Below are 17637 nucleotides of genomic sequence, written 5' to 3'. Positions count from 1 at the left end.
TTCTCATGGGTTTCAAAGAACATCTTTATTTCTACCTTCATGTCATTCAGTAGCAGGTTGTTCAGTTTCCATGTAGTTGAGTGGTTTTGACTGAGTTTCTTAATCCTGAATTCTAGTTTGATTGCACTGTGGTCTGAGAGACACTTTATTATAATTTCTGTTCTTTTACATTTGCTGAGGAGTGCTTTGCTTCCAACTATGTGGTCAGTTTTGGAATAAGAGTGATGTGGTGCTGAGAAGAATATACATTCCGTTGATTTGGGGTGGAGAGTTCTGTAGATGTCTACTAGGTCTGCTTGGTGCAGAGCTGAGTTCAATTCCTGGATATCCTTTTTAACTTTCTGTCTCATTGATCTGTCTAATGTTGACAGTGGGATGTTAAAGTCTCCCATTATTATTGTGTGGGAGTCTAAGTCTCTTTGTAAGTCTCTAAGGACATGCTTTATGAATCTGGGTGCTCCTGTATTGGGTGCACATATATCTAGGATAGTTAGCTCTTCTTGTTGAATTGATCCCTTTACCATTTTGTAATGGTCTTCTTTGTCTCTTTTGATCTTTGTTGGTTTAAAATCTGTTTTATCAGAGACTAGGATTGTAACCTCTGCCTTTTCTTTGTTTTCCATTTGCTTGTTAGATCTTCCTCCATCCCTTTATTTTGAGCCTATGTGTGTCTGTGCATGTGAGATGGGTCTCCTGAATACAGCAGACTGATGGGTGTTGACTCTTTATCCAATTTGCCAGTCTGTGTCTTTTAATTGCAGCATTTAGCCAGTTTACATTTAAGGTTAATATTGTTATGTGTGAATTTGATCCTGTCATTATGATGTTAGCTGGTTATTTTGCTCATTAGTTGATGCAGTTTCTTCCTAGCACCGATGGTCTTTACAATTTGGCATGTTTTTGCAGTGGCTGGTACTGGTTGTTCCTTTCCATGTTTAGTGCTTCCTTCAGGAGCTCGTGTAGGGCAGGCCTGGTGGTAACAAAATCTCTCAGCATTTGCTTGTCTGTAAAGGATTTTATTTCTACTTCAGTTATGAAGCTTAGTTTGGCTGGATATAAAATTCTGGGTTGAAAATTCTTTTCTTTAAGAATGTTGAATATTGGTCCCCACTTTCTTCTGACTTGTAGAGTTTCTGCCGCAAGATCTGCTGTTAGTCTGATGGGCTTCCCTTTGTGGGTAACCCGACCTTTCTCTCTGGCTGCCCTTAACATTTTTTCCTTCATTTCATCTTTGGTGAATCTGAGAATTATGTGACTTAGAGTTGCTCTTCTCGAGGAGCATCTTTGTGGCGTTCTCTGTAATTCCTGAATTTGAATGTTGGCCTGCCTTGCTAGGTTGGGGAAGTTCTCTTGGACAATATCCTGCAGAGTGTTTTCCAACTCGGTTCCATTCTCCCTGTCAGTTTCAGGCACACCAATCAGACGTAGATTTGGTCTTTTCACATAGTCCCATATTTTTTGGAGGCTTTGTTTGTTTCTTTTTCCTCTTTTTTCTCTAAACTTTTCTTCCCGCTTCATTTCATTCATTTAATCTTCAATCACTGATACCCTTTCTTCTAGTTGATTGAACTGGCTACTGAAGCTTGTGCATTCATCACATAATCCTCGTGCCATGATTTTCAGCACCATCAGGTCATTTAAGGACTTCTCTACACTGGTTATTCTAGTTAGCCATTCATCTAATCTTTTTTCAAGGTTTTTAGCTTCTTTGCAATGGGTTCAAACTTCCTCCTTTAGCTTGGAGAAGTTTGATCGTCTGAAGCCTTCTTCTCTCAACTCATCAAGGTCATTCTCCATCCAGCTTTGTTTCATTGCTGCGAGGAGCTGCATTCCTTTGGAGGGGGAGAGGCACTCTGATTTTTAGAATTTTCAGCTTTTCTGCTCTGTTTTTCCCCCATCTTTGTGGTTTTATCTACCTTTGGTCTTTGGTGATGCTGACATACAGATGGGATTTTGGTGTGGATGTCCTTTCTGTTTGTCACTTTTCCTTCTACCAGTCAGGACCCTCAGCTTCAGGTCTGTTGGAGTTTGCTGGAAGTCCACTCCAAATCCTGTTCGCCTGGATGTCAGCAGCGGAGGTTGCAAAACAGCGAATATTCCTGAACAGCAAATGTTGCTGCCTGATTGTTCCTCTGGAAGCTTCGTCTCAGAGGGGTACCCGGCCGTGTGAGGTGTCAGTCTGCCTCTGCTGGGGCTTGCCTCCCAGTTAGGCTTCTCAGGGGTCAAGGACCCACTTGAGGAGGCAGTCTGTCCATTTTCAGATCTCAAACTCCACGCTGGGAGAACCACTACTCTCTTCAAAGCTGTCAGACAGGGACATTTAAGTCTGCAGAGGCTTCTGCTGCCTTTTGTTCAGCTATGCCCTGCCCCCAGAGGTGGAGTCTACAGAGGCAGGCAGGCCTCCTTGAGCTGCAGTGGGCTCCACCCAGTTTGAGCTTCCCAGCTGCTTTGTTTACCTACTCAAGCCTCAGCAATGGCAGGTGCCCCTCCCTCAGCCTCGTTGCTGCCTTGCAGCTCAATCTCAGACTGCTGTGCTAGCAATGAGCCAGGCTCCATGGGCGTGGGACCCTCTGAACCACGTGCGGGATGTGGTCTTCTGGTATGCCATTTGCTAAGACTGTTGGAAAAGCACAGTATTAGGGTGGGAGTGACCCGATTTTCCAGGTACCATCTGTCACAGCTTCCCTTGGCTAGGAAAGGGAATTCCCTGACTCCTTGTGCTTCCCGAGTGAGGTGATGCCTTGCCCTGCTTCGGCTCATGCTTGGTGGGCTGCACCCACTGGCCTGCACCCATTGTTCAACAAGCCCCAGTGAGATGAACCCAGTACCTCAGTTGGAAATGCAGAAATCACCTGTCTTCTGTATCGCTCACTCTGGGAGCTGTAGCCTGGAGCTGTTCCTATTCGGCCATCTTGGATCTGCCCTTGTACATATTTTTAAGATAGTTAAATCTTCTTGTTGAATTGAACTCTTACCATTATGTAATGTCCTTCTTTGTCTTTTTATTGTTGTTGGTTTAAAGTCTGTTTTGTCTGAAATTAGAATAGCAATCCTTACTTTGTTCTGTTTTCCATTTGCTTGGTGGATTTTTCTCCATCCTTTTACTTTGAGCCTATGAGTGCACTGCATGTGAGATGGATCTCTTGTAGACAACATATAGTTGGGTCTTGTTTCTTTATCGAACTTGCCCCTCCGTGCCTTTTAATTGTGGCATTTAACCCATTTACATTCAAGGTTAATATTGATATGTGCAGGTTTGGTACTGTCATTTTGTAGTTAACTGGTTATTATGCAAACTTGATTGTGTGGTTGTTTTATAGCGTCAATGGTCTATGTACTTCAGTGTGTTTTTGTGTTGGTTGGTAACAGTCTTTTCTTTCCATATTTAGCACTCCCTCAAGGACCTGTTGTAAGACAGGCCTGGTAGTAACAAATTCCCTTAGCATTTGTTTTTCTGGAAAGGATCTTATTTCTTCTTTATTTATGAAGATTAGTTTGGCTAAAAATGAAATTCTTGGTGAAAATTTATTTTCTTTAAGAATGCCAAAAATAGGCCCCCAATCTCTTCTGGCTTGTAGGGTTTCTGCTAAATGGTCTGCTGTTAGCCTGGTGGGGCTCTCTTTGTAGGTGCCCTGCACCTTTCTTTCCAGCTGCCTTTAACATTTTTTTCTTTCATTTTGACCATAGATAATCTGATACCTGTGTCTTGGGATTGTTATCTTGTATATTATCTCACAAGGATTCTCTGCATTTCCTGGATTTGAATGTTGGCCTCTCTAGCAATATTGGGTAAATTCTTGTGAATGATATCTTCAAATATGTTCTCCAAGTTGCTTCCTTTCTCTCCCTCTCTTTCAGGGAGGCTTATGAGTCATAAATTTGGTATCTACATAAACCCATATTTCTAAGAGGTTTTGTTCATTCTTCTTTATTGATTTTTCTTTATTTTTGTCTGCCTGAGTTTTTTCAGAGAATTCATCTTCAGCTCTGAGACTCTTTCCTCAGCTTGGTTTATTCTGCTGTTAATATTTGTGATTTTATTATGAAATTCTAGAAGTGAGTTTTTCAGCTCTATCACTTCAGTTTGGTTCTTCTTTAAAATGGTCATTTCATCTTTTATCTCCTGTATCATTTTATTGTATTCCTTAGATTCCTTGGATTGGGTTTCAACTTTCTTCTGAATGTAAATGATCTTCATTCCTATCCATATTTTAAATTCTATTTCTGATATTTCAGCCATTTCAGCCTGATTAGGAGCCATTGCTGGGGTTGTTTGGTTGTAAGGAGGTAAGAGGACACTCTGATTTTTTGGGTTGCCAGAGTTATTGAACTGGTTCTTTCACATCTATGTGAGCTGATGTTCCTTCAATCTTTGAAGTTCCTGTCCGTTTGTTTTGTTTGTTTGTTTTGTTTGTTTGTTTTGTTTGTTTGTTGTTTTGTTTTGCTTTATCTTCTTTGATACATTTGGGGGTTTGATTATGATATAAGGTTCAAGTGACTGGATTTGGTTCTAGTCTGCTCCTGGATCTTGGAGGAACCCTTCCAATTATTTTCTTCATGCCTGCATTTCTTTTGTTGGGTTTTCTGGTCCATGGGGTTCCCTCAGGCAGGGGTCGCAATTGATAGACAGGTTGCGTCCTTGCCAGATTGGCCCTAATTTGCTGTTTGAGTGCTTACTGTGGGAAACGTGAGGTTGCACCTGCCTGCAGAGTTCAAGTAGAAGCAGGACTGCTGGACTAAAAGCTCTAGTGGGTGTGACCAGTCTGGCTATGAGAGGCAGGAGTCAGTGAAGTTTCCTGCCTTGCTGTCTGCTTGTTTCTGGGACAACAGGAGGCCTCACCCCTTGGCAAATTCAGACATAAGTAAAACTGCTGGGCTGGAAGCTCTAGCAGATGTACCCTGCCTGCTCATGAGAGGTGGGGTTGAGCGGAGTCTCCCATCCTGCCATCCAGGTATTACTTGGAACAGCAGAAGGCTGTGTCCACCAACTAAGTTCAGACAGATGTGAGACTGTTGATCTGGAAGCTCTAGGAGGAATTGCCCACCTGGTTACCAGTGGTGGGGGTGGGTGGAGTTGCCGACCCTGCCATCTGGGTGCTTTCTGGGACAACAGGAGACTGCAGCTGCTGGCCAAGTTCAGGCCATAGCAGGGCCACTGAATCAGAAGCTGGCACCAAGCCCCATCTGGTGAAGGAGGTGGAGCAATTTTATTGCTCCCAGGTGCCACAACTATAAGGCCTCTACTGGGGCGGTGATAGCAGTGCTGGTCTGCTCCAGGGCTCAAGGCTTGTAGAGGTCCCCTTGAACTCTTGAGTTGCACATGCAACTCTCTGTCTTAGCTTAGAAGCATGGTGGAGGGGTTCAGGAGTATTCTTCCATTCTGAGTCTTTCACAGGTCCCTGTGGAAAGTGTGAATCTCCCAAAGGGCTCTCACTTACTCAGTCTTTCCCAGGTTTAACAGATTCTCCTAGCTCCTTGCTGAGCCCAGACAGTCTAGTGCCCAGCTTCTCTCATCTCTGCTCTCTGTGTCCGCCTGCTGCCTTGATAGATCCCAACATAATTTCTTAGATGATCAGCTTGCAGGATCGGTGTTCACTAGCCCATTTGTTTCCTCTCCATGAAAGTGGCATGTATGAGCTGCTTCTAGTCCACTATCTTGGCCCCCATTTTTTTTTCCTCATGGGTCATTTTATTTACTCATTTCTCATTCTACAAATACTCTTTGAGGGTTTGCCATTTTTCCATTACTATGTTAATAGCTGAGGATATTAAAGTATGAATAATAATATATAGCACCTAATTTTTAGGAGATCTTAGAAAAGAGGAAGGGGGACAGTAAGAAAAGTAAATTATTATACTTACAAAATAGAATAAAGAAAAGTTTAAGTAAAGTAAAATGAGCATTTACAGCAAGGAGAGATTACATCCAGGTAGAAGGGGACAGGGAAGGATTTGCAAAAAGATGACTGAAAATTGGATCCTGGTTAATATTTGGCAGTGTTGGGTGGAATGTTTATTCTCCTTTCTTCATGTTTCCATGTGGAAGAACTTCAGCTGGAATAACACTTCTGACCACTCTCCCCACTCATTTCACTTTCCACAGAGAGTTAAATAATGAGTTCAAGAGCAGAAACTGAGCATGCTTGGCTTAGCCCATTTTGCTTTCTCCTGCTCGACCCTTTGGAGTACGAGTCTTTCTGTATGACCCTTTGGTTTGATCTATCTTTTGTTATGCAATAAAAAAAAATCCTTAATGCCTCTTTCTTCAGTTAACTTTATCAATAATAAAGTGAGCATATAACCTGTGCTTGTCTCCTAAGTCTATCATAGAAGAGGAAGAAGGGTGTTATTATTTCATAAACAATCTAATAATAGACTTCAGACATGTTGAGATAGAAGAGATGAGGGGAAAAGATGAGCAAAGACACAGATACAAAGTTTGGAGGAACGTTGAGTACATCGAATAAACAGGAATTAAGTATGAATGAAGAGAGAAATAGAAGATAAAGTTAAAAAGAAAGACTGGGGACTGTATTAGTAAGGGTTCACCAGAGAAACAGAATCAATAGGAAATATAGAGAGATATACCAAAAGAGATTTATTATAAGGAACTGGCTCAAGCTATTATGAAAGCTGAAGACTCCCACTATCTTCTGTCTGTAAGCGAAAGGCCCAGGAAAGCAGATACTGCAGTTCCAGTCCAAAGCTGAAGGCCTGAGAGCCAGGGAAGCCAATGGTGTAAGTCTCAGTTTAATTCCAAAGGCCCGAGAACCAGGAGCACTAATTTCTGAAGGCAAGAGGAGATGGACGTCTCAGCTCAAGCAGACAGAGCAAATTTGCTCTTTCTTCACCTTTTTGTTCTATTCGGGCCCTCAATAGATTGGTTGAGGCCTGCCTATGCTGTGACAGCTATCATCTTTATTCTGCCTACTGATTCAAATGCTGATCTCTTCCAGCAACACCCTCAGGTGCACTCAGAAATAATGTTTTACCAGCTATCTGGGCATCCCTTAGCTCAGTCAAGTTGATACATAAAATTAACCATCACGACTATTCTTGAAAGATCCAGAGAGCCAGGCTAATGCTTTAGAATTCATTCATAGCCAATAGAGAGGTTCTGGAGTCCTATAATTGCAGAGTATCTAATATTGGACTAACATTCCCAAAGAAAACAATGATAAACTCTAAGCAAATATTAAAAACAATTGTTTGAAGATGCTAAAAAGTAGTCAAAAGCAGGCCAAAATGGAGATGATTTGATCCTAAAAAAAAGGACCCATAAGGGGCAAGATCCACCCTTGACTTTCTTATGGGGTCAGTCCTTAGCCCCACTGAGCTAGAAGTAAAACCACACTCTTATTATAGAAGTCAGAACATAGTTGGGACTGCTGTAGTGGCTGGAAATTAAGGGGAAAAAATCTCAGAGAAAAAAGAGTCATAGAAAGGAAACTCCAAAATCTGCATATAAACTTCACTTAATCCTTGATTGACTGTTGAACTATGCATATGAGAGGTGAGACTCCAGGAAACTTAGCAGGAAAAACAGCTCTTAAAATGCTGAAGATCTAAGAAATGTTTTAGCAGCTGTCCAATGCAGGAGAAACAGAGTCTAAGGTTAAAGGGACTTGGTAAAAATTTTAAACTTTCAATAAAAACCAGAAAAGTCATGTCTTAGGAGTAATAACTATGTTCTAGGGCTAAGAAATTCACCCTAGGACTGAAGGACAAACCAACATTGGTTCAAGATAATATGCCATTAATTTAACTCCTTACTGGAACAAAACTCCTTTGCAGAGGAAGATGACAGAATTCATATCTCTACAATGTTTCAACCACAATGTTCAGTATATAATTAAAAATTACTAAGCATATAAGTCAACAAGAAAATATTATCTAGAGTCAAAGTAAAATTAGTCAAAATAAACAGACTCACAGATGACGAAGTCATTGAAATTAGATGAAAAAGAATTGAAAGTGTTAGAAACATGCTAAGGGAACTACATGAAAAAATAATATAACGGGTGAAAAGATGAAAATTTTAGGAGAGGTATAAAAACCATAGAAAGGACAAAATAGAAATCCTAGAACTAAATAAAATACAATATCATACATTAAAAATTCATTGCATGTGATTAACAGTAGACTGGACATGACAAAACAGATCACTGAACTTGCAGACAGGTCAATACGATCATTCAATCTGAAGCATAAAATGAAAAAAATTTGCAAAATAACAAAGCTTCAGCGACTCGTGGGACAGTATTGCATGGTATAAAAGCACGTATTTGCTGTACAAGAAAGAAAAGAGAAGACTAGGATAGAACAAGTATTTGAAGAAATGTGGGACAATATTTTTTCCAAGTTTGATCACAAACAGCTACCCATAAATCCAAGAAGTTTAGTGAACTGTATACAGCAAGATATGCAACTAAGCACAACAAAGTTAAAAATAAAATTCAAAGAAGTTAGAGGAAGGAAAAGAGACATATATACAAGGGAATGAAGGCAAGAAAATCAGCTGACTTTTCATCAGAAAATAATGGAAGACAGAAGACAATAAAAAGTTATCTTTAAAGCCTATTATCAATAAAATATCTTTCAAAAATAAGGGTGCAATAGACATATTTTCATGAATAAAACCCAGGAAAATTTTTCATAAGCAAACCAACACTACAAGAAGTGCTAAAGAAAGATATTAAAATTGAAGAAGGATAATAGTAGGTTGGAATTGGATCTACAGGAAGATATAAGGAGATGAAAATATTTAAAGTATGGGTAAATATAAAGGACTACTTTTCTTTTTTTCTTAAATTTGTCAAGAGTCAAATGTTTAAAGGAAAATAATATATTTTGAGGTTTACAATATTTTTGGAAATATGGCAATAATATTAGTTTGGTGGAAAAATAATTCCTGTGTTTGTCATTAAATACCATGTAAAAATAAGGAAGAGAGTATAAATGAGCTAATGGTCAATGGAGAATCTTGGCAAATTTTTGAACAAAGAAGTGGGCAGCAAAGTGACACAATTTAAACTATTCCTTTAGAAGTGTCATACAGTAGCATGACACAGGACAGATGAGAAGGAGCAGCATATTAGATGTATTGAGGAAGATCCCATGGGACTTGGAAACTGATTGGAAGTGGTACAGGGAAAATAAAAGTGATGTTAAACAGCACTTCCATTTTGGGGGGGGGTTGGGTGATAAAGTTGGTATTATCATTAAAGAAACAGGGAACTTTGTAGACAGGACTACCATGGGAAGAAAATGGTGAGTTTACTTATGGTATTACCAGGTCTGAAGTGTAGGTGAGATCATATAGGTGGAGACGGATGGCAAGCAATTCAAAGTATGGGTCTCTCCTATACAAATTCCAATCTCTGTCCTCAAAAAGTTACGGTTTTTGTGTGACTTGTTTTCACCATTTGTTACATGATTTATTGAAAAAAAAATTAATATATTCATGCTGTTATCAAGAGAAATATATGTAAACTATAGAAGAGTAGGAGATTTGTAAAATAGTTTGTCACAAAGTCTTTTGGTCCACCCTCCCATCTCTGAGCAAAGGAGTAGGGCCAAAAGCCAGCAGCCTCTGAGCTTCAGGCCAGACAAAAGCCACCTGCTTTGCTCTGCAGACTGACAGGCTGGTTTCTGACTATTCTTTAGTTGTTGCCTAGTTGCTGCCCATATTACCACTTACCCTTCCTTCTCTATGTCCCTGGATTTTATGATGCTCTGAATCCGCCACTATGTACCCAGAAAAATGATAAGACTAGTAGGAAGAACCAAGGGACCAGCCTTTCCAATTTACCTGTCCCTCTCTCCCTTTCTCCCTCCCCTGGCAGTTATCCAATAGAGAGACCACTTATGCATTAAGCTGTGACAGATACCACTGGAGGGATTTGCCTTATGCCTACCTCATACTCAAGTTTTCATTTATTAACCCTTCTTCTAACTGTTCTGAAGTCAGCCCTACTATAAATAGAATTGTGACGTAGATAAAGATATATATTTTTTTTCATTTTCATGCCCCATTCTTAAACACTTTCCCACATTTGGGGACCAATTACCAGAGGTGACCCGTGCCCTCCCACTGCCCAGCATCCTACTCTGGTGCCCTCCAGATACTTCACTCTCCTTCTTTTCCCCCTCTCTCTGTATATCCCCTCACTTTTGAAAACTTTAACTTCCTTACTATTTCCAATATCAGTGAAAAGTTAGAAGAAAACTAGTTTAAGTGACCTAACTTAAATAATACTGTCTTTATTGGAATCCTAGCCTCAGCCTAAGAATTTGCTTTATTTTTAAACTCTCGTATAGTCAAGTGAACCTCTGGACCATGTGACAAGGGGGGAAGAAAAAGTGCAACCTTTATTTTAGTCTGTAGTATTATAACACTAAAATAAGTTAGAGCTAACTTATGCTATTCATTTTAGTGTACTCTGCTTCACAAAATATTGTTTAATATTCTAGGATGAAATCTAAATATAAGACAATGAGATCATAGTATTCTTATTTTACATATGGAAAAGCTATCCAGGCAGATCTACTTACCTTCATCATTCCCTTGAATCCCTGCTTTACTCTCTTGGGTGAAACATTATTGATAAGCATGTATAGGTCCACATTTTCTCCATCTCCTTCACATGTTTATGCTATTTTAACATCTTGCCTGCTTCACTCCCTCTTTTTCCCTATTTAGAGCTATTTTCATTTTTTGACCACTAACAAGAAATAAAGCAACTCAAAAGGTTCTTAACTTTGCCCCTTTTCTGGTCCAGTTTAAGATTTAAATCTATGTAATTGTGTAAGAGTTAAGCAAACGTTAAGAGAAAGGTAACTTCATGTCATTTCCTTACCCCAAAAGTGACTCCTCATTATGTAGATTGTTTCTAATCATGTCTTTGACTCTCTTCCATTCTGCAAAGTCCGTCTCCATCCTCATTTGCTCCTCCTCTTCCTGATCTTCAATAGAAATTCTTGTCAGTATCACACACTTTATACTCCACATTCAAGCACTCTCAACTTGCTCCATGTGTGTAAATACTGCTTCTCCACCGAGACCATGAGTTTTTAGAGATGAGAACCTTATCCTATAAATCTTAACACATCTTGTAGTTCAAGGCATATAGTAAAAATGGAGTGACTTGAGGGGTTAAACTCTTTAACAAAAAGAACCCATGAAGAGTCCTCAGTGCTCCTGGAGTAGCTTAGAGGCTTTTCTCATGGCTTGCAATTTTCCAAATAGTTTTCCAAAATGGAAACCCCGAAATATCCATTGAGTACAAAGCAGGACAGAATCAAACATCAATATCTAGTCAGTGAAGGAATTCCCAAATTCTATTTGGCTGATGTTTTCTGAACATTTCCTGTACGTTTACATAGTACTACGAAGAAATTTTGTAGAAGACAGTTTCTGGGCTCCAAGAATGCAAATTATACACTAAAAAACGTAAAATCAAGAAATGATTATATTCTGGTGTTTTCAGGAATGAAGAAAATAGTAAATAATAGAAAGAGGAGGCTAAAAAGGATTTACCCATTTTATCTTAATCATTATGATCATCAGTTCATATTTAATTTGGTGACTAAAGGATGCGGAATCATAGTTTATCACAGTGAGTTGCATAATAGAACATAAAAAACACTTGCTTTTATGTGTTTCAATAAAAAACTAGAATTTGAATTATTATAAATTGAGTAGCTGAATGGCACTGACAAATAAGGAAACAGAGTGCCTATTCGTAGTATCATTGTAATATTGGTATGACACACTGAGAGAAAAGTAATTGTGTACAGCCAAGACAATTTTCATGGCTGAAGAACACATTAAGTTGTCTGTCTTTGAGTTGATATATTTTATATGTTTCTCTAAAACAGAGTCATGACAGGCCAATGGAAACAAAATAAAACAGAGTGTGTTATTCTGCCTTTTTTTTCCTTTGGGAATAAGCTCAGATCTGAACACACCAATGAAAGCCGTCTGGCCTTTGCTGCTGCTGAGAATCGACATGAATGTGTTGATGGATTCCACAGTTCCAATCATGGGCTGAAATCAGTTAGAAAGTAGGTGAAAGCTAACACAAAATTCTAGGTGGAGAACAAAATGCTAGCAATACAAATTACTGACTATCCCATTTACTATAGTATGTTCATTTTAATAAAACCTTGGCGAGAAGAGTAAAACCTGAAAATCATTGAGTTTCCAAGTGGATATTCTAAGAATGTACACAGCTCTGTACTGTTTCCTCCACCTGGAATGGTCTTACTCTACACAGTCCATGAGCTCATCCATTCGCTTCAATCAAGTTTCCTCTCAAACACTGCCTCTTCAGAGAGGAATTCCTAGACCTCTCTATCTACAATTTCAGCACCCCATTCCCATCACTTCTGACTCCTCACTGTGCTTCCAGTCAGAATAATCTGTGTTATAGTGCCATAATAGCTAATCCTCAAATCTTGGTGGCTTAAAAAAAAAGTTTATCACTATGAAAAATCTGCTGAAAGTTAAGCAACTCTCCTAGGCCGTCCTCCTTCATAAATCCTCATCAGTATAAACCAATACACTTTCCACAGCAAGTGAAAGTGTGGTGGACAGTCAAGGCCAGGAAGTAAAGATTTCCACCCAAAGATGACACAGATCACTTCCACTTACATTTCATTGGCCAAAGTCACACTAAACTACACGTGGACAGGGAAGTGTCATCCTCCTACGTGTCCAAGTGGATGTAGGAATGTCTGGCACATCATGCTTTATTTGTCTTCATGACACTTTTCATCTAACATCATCTAATATATTTTATTTGTTATTATTTGACCCTCCTTACTAGAATGTAAGCACTGTGAGGGCAGGGAACTTATCTATTTGTTTGCTGCTGTACCCTCAGCTCTTAGAACAGAGATTCTCAATTAACATTTATTGAATTAACAAACAAGAACACAGAAAATAATATGTTTTACACAAGGAATTACCAGTGCAAAATGCCTGAAGGACCCAGCTGTTAATATAGCAAGGGAAGCAAGCAAGGTCAGAACTGTGGCTTAGTGGAGCACTTCTTCCATTACCTAAAGGCCACTAGTTGTTGACTTGATGAATGATGGACCCAAGACAGCTAGATCTGAATTTTTTTTTTCTTTTTCTTTTTTTTTTTTTTTTTTTTTTTTGTAAGCAGAGTTTCACTCTTGTTGCCTGGGCTGGAGTGTAATGGCAAGTCTTAGCTCACTGCAACCTCTGCCTCCCAGGTTCAAGTGATTCTCATGCCTCAGCCTCTCGAGTAGCTGGGATTACAGGTGCTCATCACCATGCCCAGCTAATTTTGTATTTTTAGTAGAGATGGGGTTTCACCATGTTGGCCAGGTTGGTCTCGAACTGCTGACCTCAGTTGATCCACCTGCCTCGGCCTCCCAAAGTGCTGGGGTTACAGGTGTGAGCCACCATGCCTGGCCTACTAGATCTGATTTTTTTATAAGAAGTTAAAAAATCTTGATTTTTAAATGAAAGCTTTGATTTTTTCATGTGGTTCAAAAGTTGTCAAAAATGTATGCAGGTCATACCCAGCAAACATGAATGTTAGTTTTGAAGAGTGAGTTTTGAGATTTACAAAGGTTCAATTAAATGAAGAGAAAATAAGAAAAGAGACAAAACGTAGAATCTCCATGTTCATCTCTTTGTCATCTAAACTGTAATTTGGAGGGATCCCGGCTCTACCTCTTTCCCTCTCACCCCTACTTCTCTTTACCCAGGAATTTAGAAAACTACCTCTATATTTAGTGTTTCATTTATTTAGTTTTGAATCCTTTGAATTGGAGTCAACCTTGCCTTCACTGATGTTATTGTGTGTCTTACATAACAATATCTAAACAAATGAGAAACCATAGGGAGAGATCTTCAAGGTGAAAACACTTAAAGAATTGCTGTGATTAAAATGGCACTGGCAGTATAAAAGATCTAATATCTATTTCATGTAACAGATGAGGTCCAAACCAGGGAACTCTTCTCTGTATCCAATAATTTGACCCGATTATATCATGTCTTTTTCTCTTTGTCCTAAAGTTGAACTTTGTATATAGAGGGGCTCACAAACACGTTTTCACTGTAAAGAAATGTTGTTTTCCAATGTATCACCCAAGAGGTTTTAATTCAGATGAAAACGTTCAAAAATTAAATTTCCATATTTCTTTGGACCTAGTTTGGGATGGTTTAGCAAGCAGTCTTCATATGACTTTTCTTGTCTGGAAGGAATTATCACTGGGCAAGCTCAGTCAAACTTTAAGTGCAATTGTTCATTTCAGTGGCCCCAAGCCCATACCTGGGAGTTTTCCAGTTGTGGAATCAATGAAAAATGCCCCAGTCAGGGACACGGTACTAGATTCCAGGCAACCTGCTTTTCCAAGGAAGCACTTGGATTAAAACAGGCCTACCCCTCCTCTCTTACAAAGAATTCCACCACCCTGTTCCGCACCCCCAGATAGCCCTGGGTGCGTACTGCTCCCATTTCAGAGCTCCATTGTGATGTTTGTCACATGTTGGCTTTAATTCCAGGACAATTCTAGAGAAATAAGAAATACCCAGCAACCTTTTGCCTGCCCAGGCAATCCTCCAGTGGAAATTCTCACAGCGAATAGATTTCTGGTGGACATAAACATACTTGTAATTGACCTTCTCACTAGGCCCTACACATTTCTGGATATCATGAGTTTCAGTATTGTCTGTCTTGAAATAGATAAGGCCTCTTGTCCATGGTTTATAAAACAAAATTACCAAGACTGAAATTGGAAATTTTGTTCTTACAGAGGCAAATGAAAATATGAAAGTCTCTGGAGACACTTCATGAGCAAAAGAAAATTACTTTCATAGAATTCTAGAAATAATTTATTTTAGAAATTCTAATATTAACTTGATTCTGAAAATAATTATATCATTATCTCTCCAAAAGAGTTATCTTCAAAGTGGCCACTTATTTGACAAAAAAATCAGTTCAGTCAATATAGCATTTTAAGATTATGCCTTCAAATTCCCTTTTGCATACACACAAATGCAACCTAACAAACAAATTGAAGTGAGCCACCCACTGGCTGGGTAACTGACTTGCCAACGTTCCTTTAACTGGTTCTGGATTAAAAGGTCTTAAATGACCATTTGAAAGCAGGTACTAAACTCCTAAACAGGAAGAGGATGTTAGGAGTGGGAAAAGAAGAGGAAGAATTGGTAATATGAGAAGAGTTTGCAAACCAAAGTGCTAATATACGGAAAGAAATAAAATTCTGAGAAAGATAGCCAACAACATCAACTATTAGGAGATTAATTCAATTCAGGTAAAATTAAAATAGTGGAGAAATGATTAAAACATCTGAAAATGCATATGCTTAGACTCTTCAGAGTGATAAATTATGGGTAAAAAATAAAAAATAACAAGAAATAATGAAACCAAACAGGCAGAAATAAAACAATAATAGGTAGATGAGAAAAGAGCCAACTAGAAATCTTTAAAATGAAAAACATAGTTAAGATTTAAAACAGTTAATAGATGGACAAATAGGTCTACACACGTGACAATTTTGTGAAATGGAAGGTTGTCTTGAGGAATTCACCAGGAATAAAGCATGAAGGAACAAGTAGATTAAAATTATGAAAGAGAAGTCAAAGACATGGAGATTCAACATGATTAATCTCACATTTATTGTACTGTTTGAAATCTGCTAGACAAAAACAGTAAACATTAATACGATTCAATTTATAATATTCTAAATGACCAAAGGCAGATCAGTGGCTGCCTGGGAGGGTGGAGCAGGGAACAGCAGGAAAGAATTACCAAAGATCAGGGAGCAACTTTTGGGAGTGATGAGTAAGTTTGTTATCTTGATTGTGGTGATGATTTCATAGGTTCACAAATACATATATCAAAACTTATCCAATTGTACACCTTAAACATATGTAGTTTATTGTAAATCATTTCTACCAAAATAAAGCCATTTTGATAAGTATTTCTTTTCTAAAGAAAAAGACAAGAGAATCAAGAAATACTAAAGGAAATTAAGAATATCTAAAGAAGATTATTTGAGAAGACAAATTAAACACACTTCTGGCAAGATCAATCAACAAAAACCAAAGGAAAAACAAATAAAGTCTAATATTTGAATTCAAGATTTTAAAAATTACAATTTTATGCCAATAATGTGGAAACTTAGATGAAAAGAACCAATTTCCAGAGAAGTATAAACCATTAAATTGAGTAAAGAGGAAGTAGAAAATAAGAATAAAGTAACCACTTGCGACTGGGTGTAGTTGTTCATGTCTGTAATCCCAGCACTTCGGGACACCAAGGTGGGAGGATCGCCTGAGGTCAGGAGTTCAAGACCAGCCTGGCCAATATAGTGAAACCCCTGTCTCTACTAAAAATACAAAAATTAGCTGGGCGTGGTGGCTTACACTTGTAATCCCAGCACTTTGGGAGGCCAAGGCAGGTGGATCACCTGAGGCCGGGAGTTCGAGATCGGCCTGGCCAACAGGGTGAAACCCCGTCTCTACTAAAAACACAAAAATTAATTGGGTGTGGTGCTTCATACCTGTAATCCCTGCTACACAGGAGGCTGGGACAAGAGAATCACTTGAAACCAGGAGGCAGAGGTTGCAGTGAGCCAAGATCATGCCACTTCACTCTAGCCTGGGTGACAGAGCTGGATTCAGTCTCAAAAAAATAAAAAATAAATAAATAAAAAAGAAGTAACTATTTCCCTATTTGCTATGGGTTGAATTGTGTTCCCCCAAAAAGATATATTGAAATATGAATCCCCAGTACCCCAGGATGTAACCTTATTTGGAAATGAAGTCTTTTCGAGGTAATCAGATTATTAATGTGGGCCCTAATTATATGACTGGTGTCCTTATAAAAAGGGGAAACAGAGGGCAGACATGCACAGAGCAAAGACTGTGTGAAGACATGCAGGGAGAAGACAGCCGTGCAGCTGGAGTGATGCAGCTACAGGCCAAGGATCCTGAAGGATGCTGGCAGATGCAGAAGCTAGAAGAGCAAGGCAGGATTCTCTCTAGAGACTTCAGAGAACACATGGACCTGCCCACACCTTGATTTCAGACTTGCGGTCTCTAGAACTGTAAGATAAGAACCATCTGTTGTGCTGAACTGCCTAATTTGTGGTGGCTGTCACAGCAGCCCTAGGAAATCAATACTCTATTGAACAAAAGTCAAACCAATAACCCAAATTTTTTCCTTCATCCATATCAAAAGAAACAAGGCCCAGGTTGTTTTGGAGGGAAGTTTTCCAAGACCTTTAATAAACAGATAATTCCTGCGAGAAACTACCCAACTCATTTTGTCTTTAATGACTTTCACGTAAAAACTGACCACAGGCCGGGCGTGGTGGCTCATGCCTGTAATCCCAGCACTTTGGGAAGCCGAGGTGGGTGTATCATGAGGTCAGGAGTTTGACACCAGCCTGGCCAATATGGTGAAACCTCATCTTTACAAAAAATACAAAAATAGCTGGGTGTGGTGGTGCACTCCCAGCTACTTGGGAGGCTGAGGCAAGAGAATTGCTTGAACCCAGGAGGCGGAGGTTGCAGTAAGCCGAGATCACACCATTGCACTTCAGCCTGGGCAACAAGAGCAAAACTCCATC

Source organism: Macaca thibetana, chromosome 12, assembly GCF_024542745.1.
Source record: "Macaca thibetana thibetana isolate TM-01 chromosome 12, ASM2454274v1, whole genome shotgun sequence".
NCBI classification, from domain to species: domain Eukaryota; kingdom Metazoa; phylum Chordata; class Mammalia; order Primates; family Cercopithecidae; genus Macaca; species Macaca thibetana.
The sequence above is the reverse complement of the archived record's forward strand: the minus strand, read 5'-3'. Positions refer to the sequence as shown.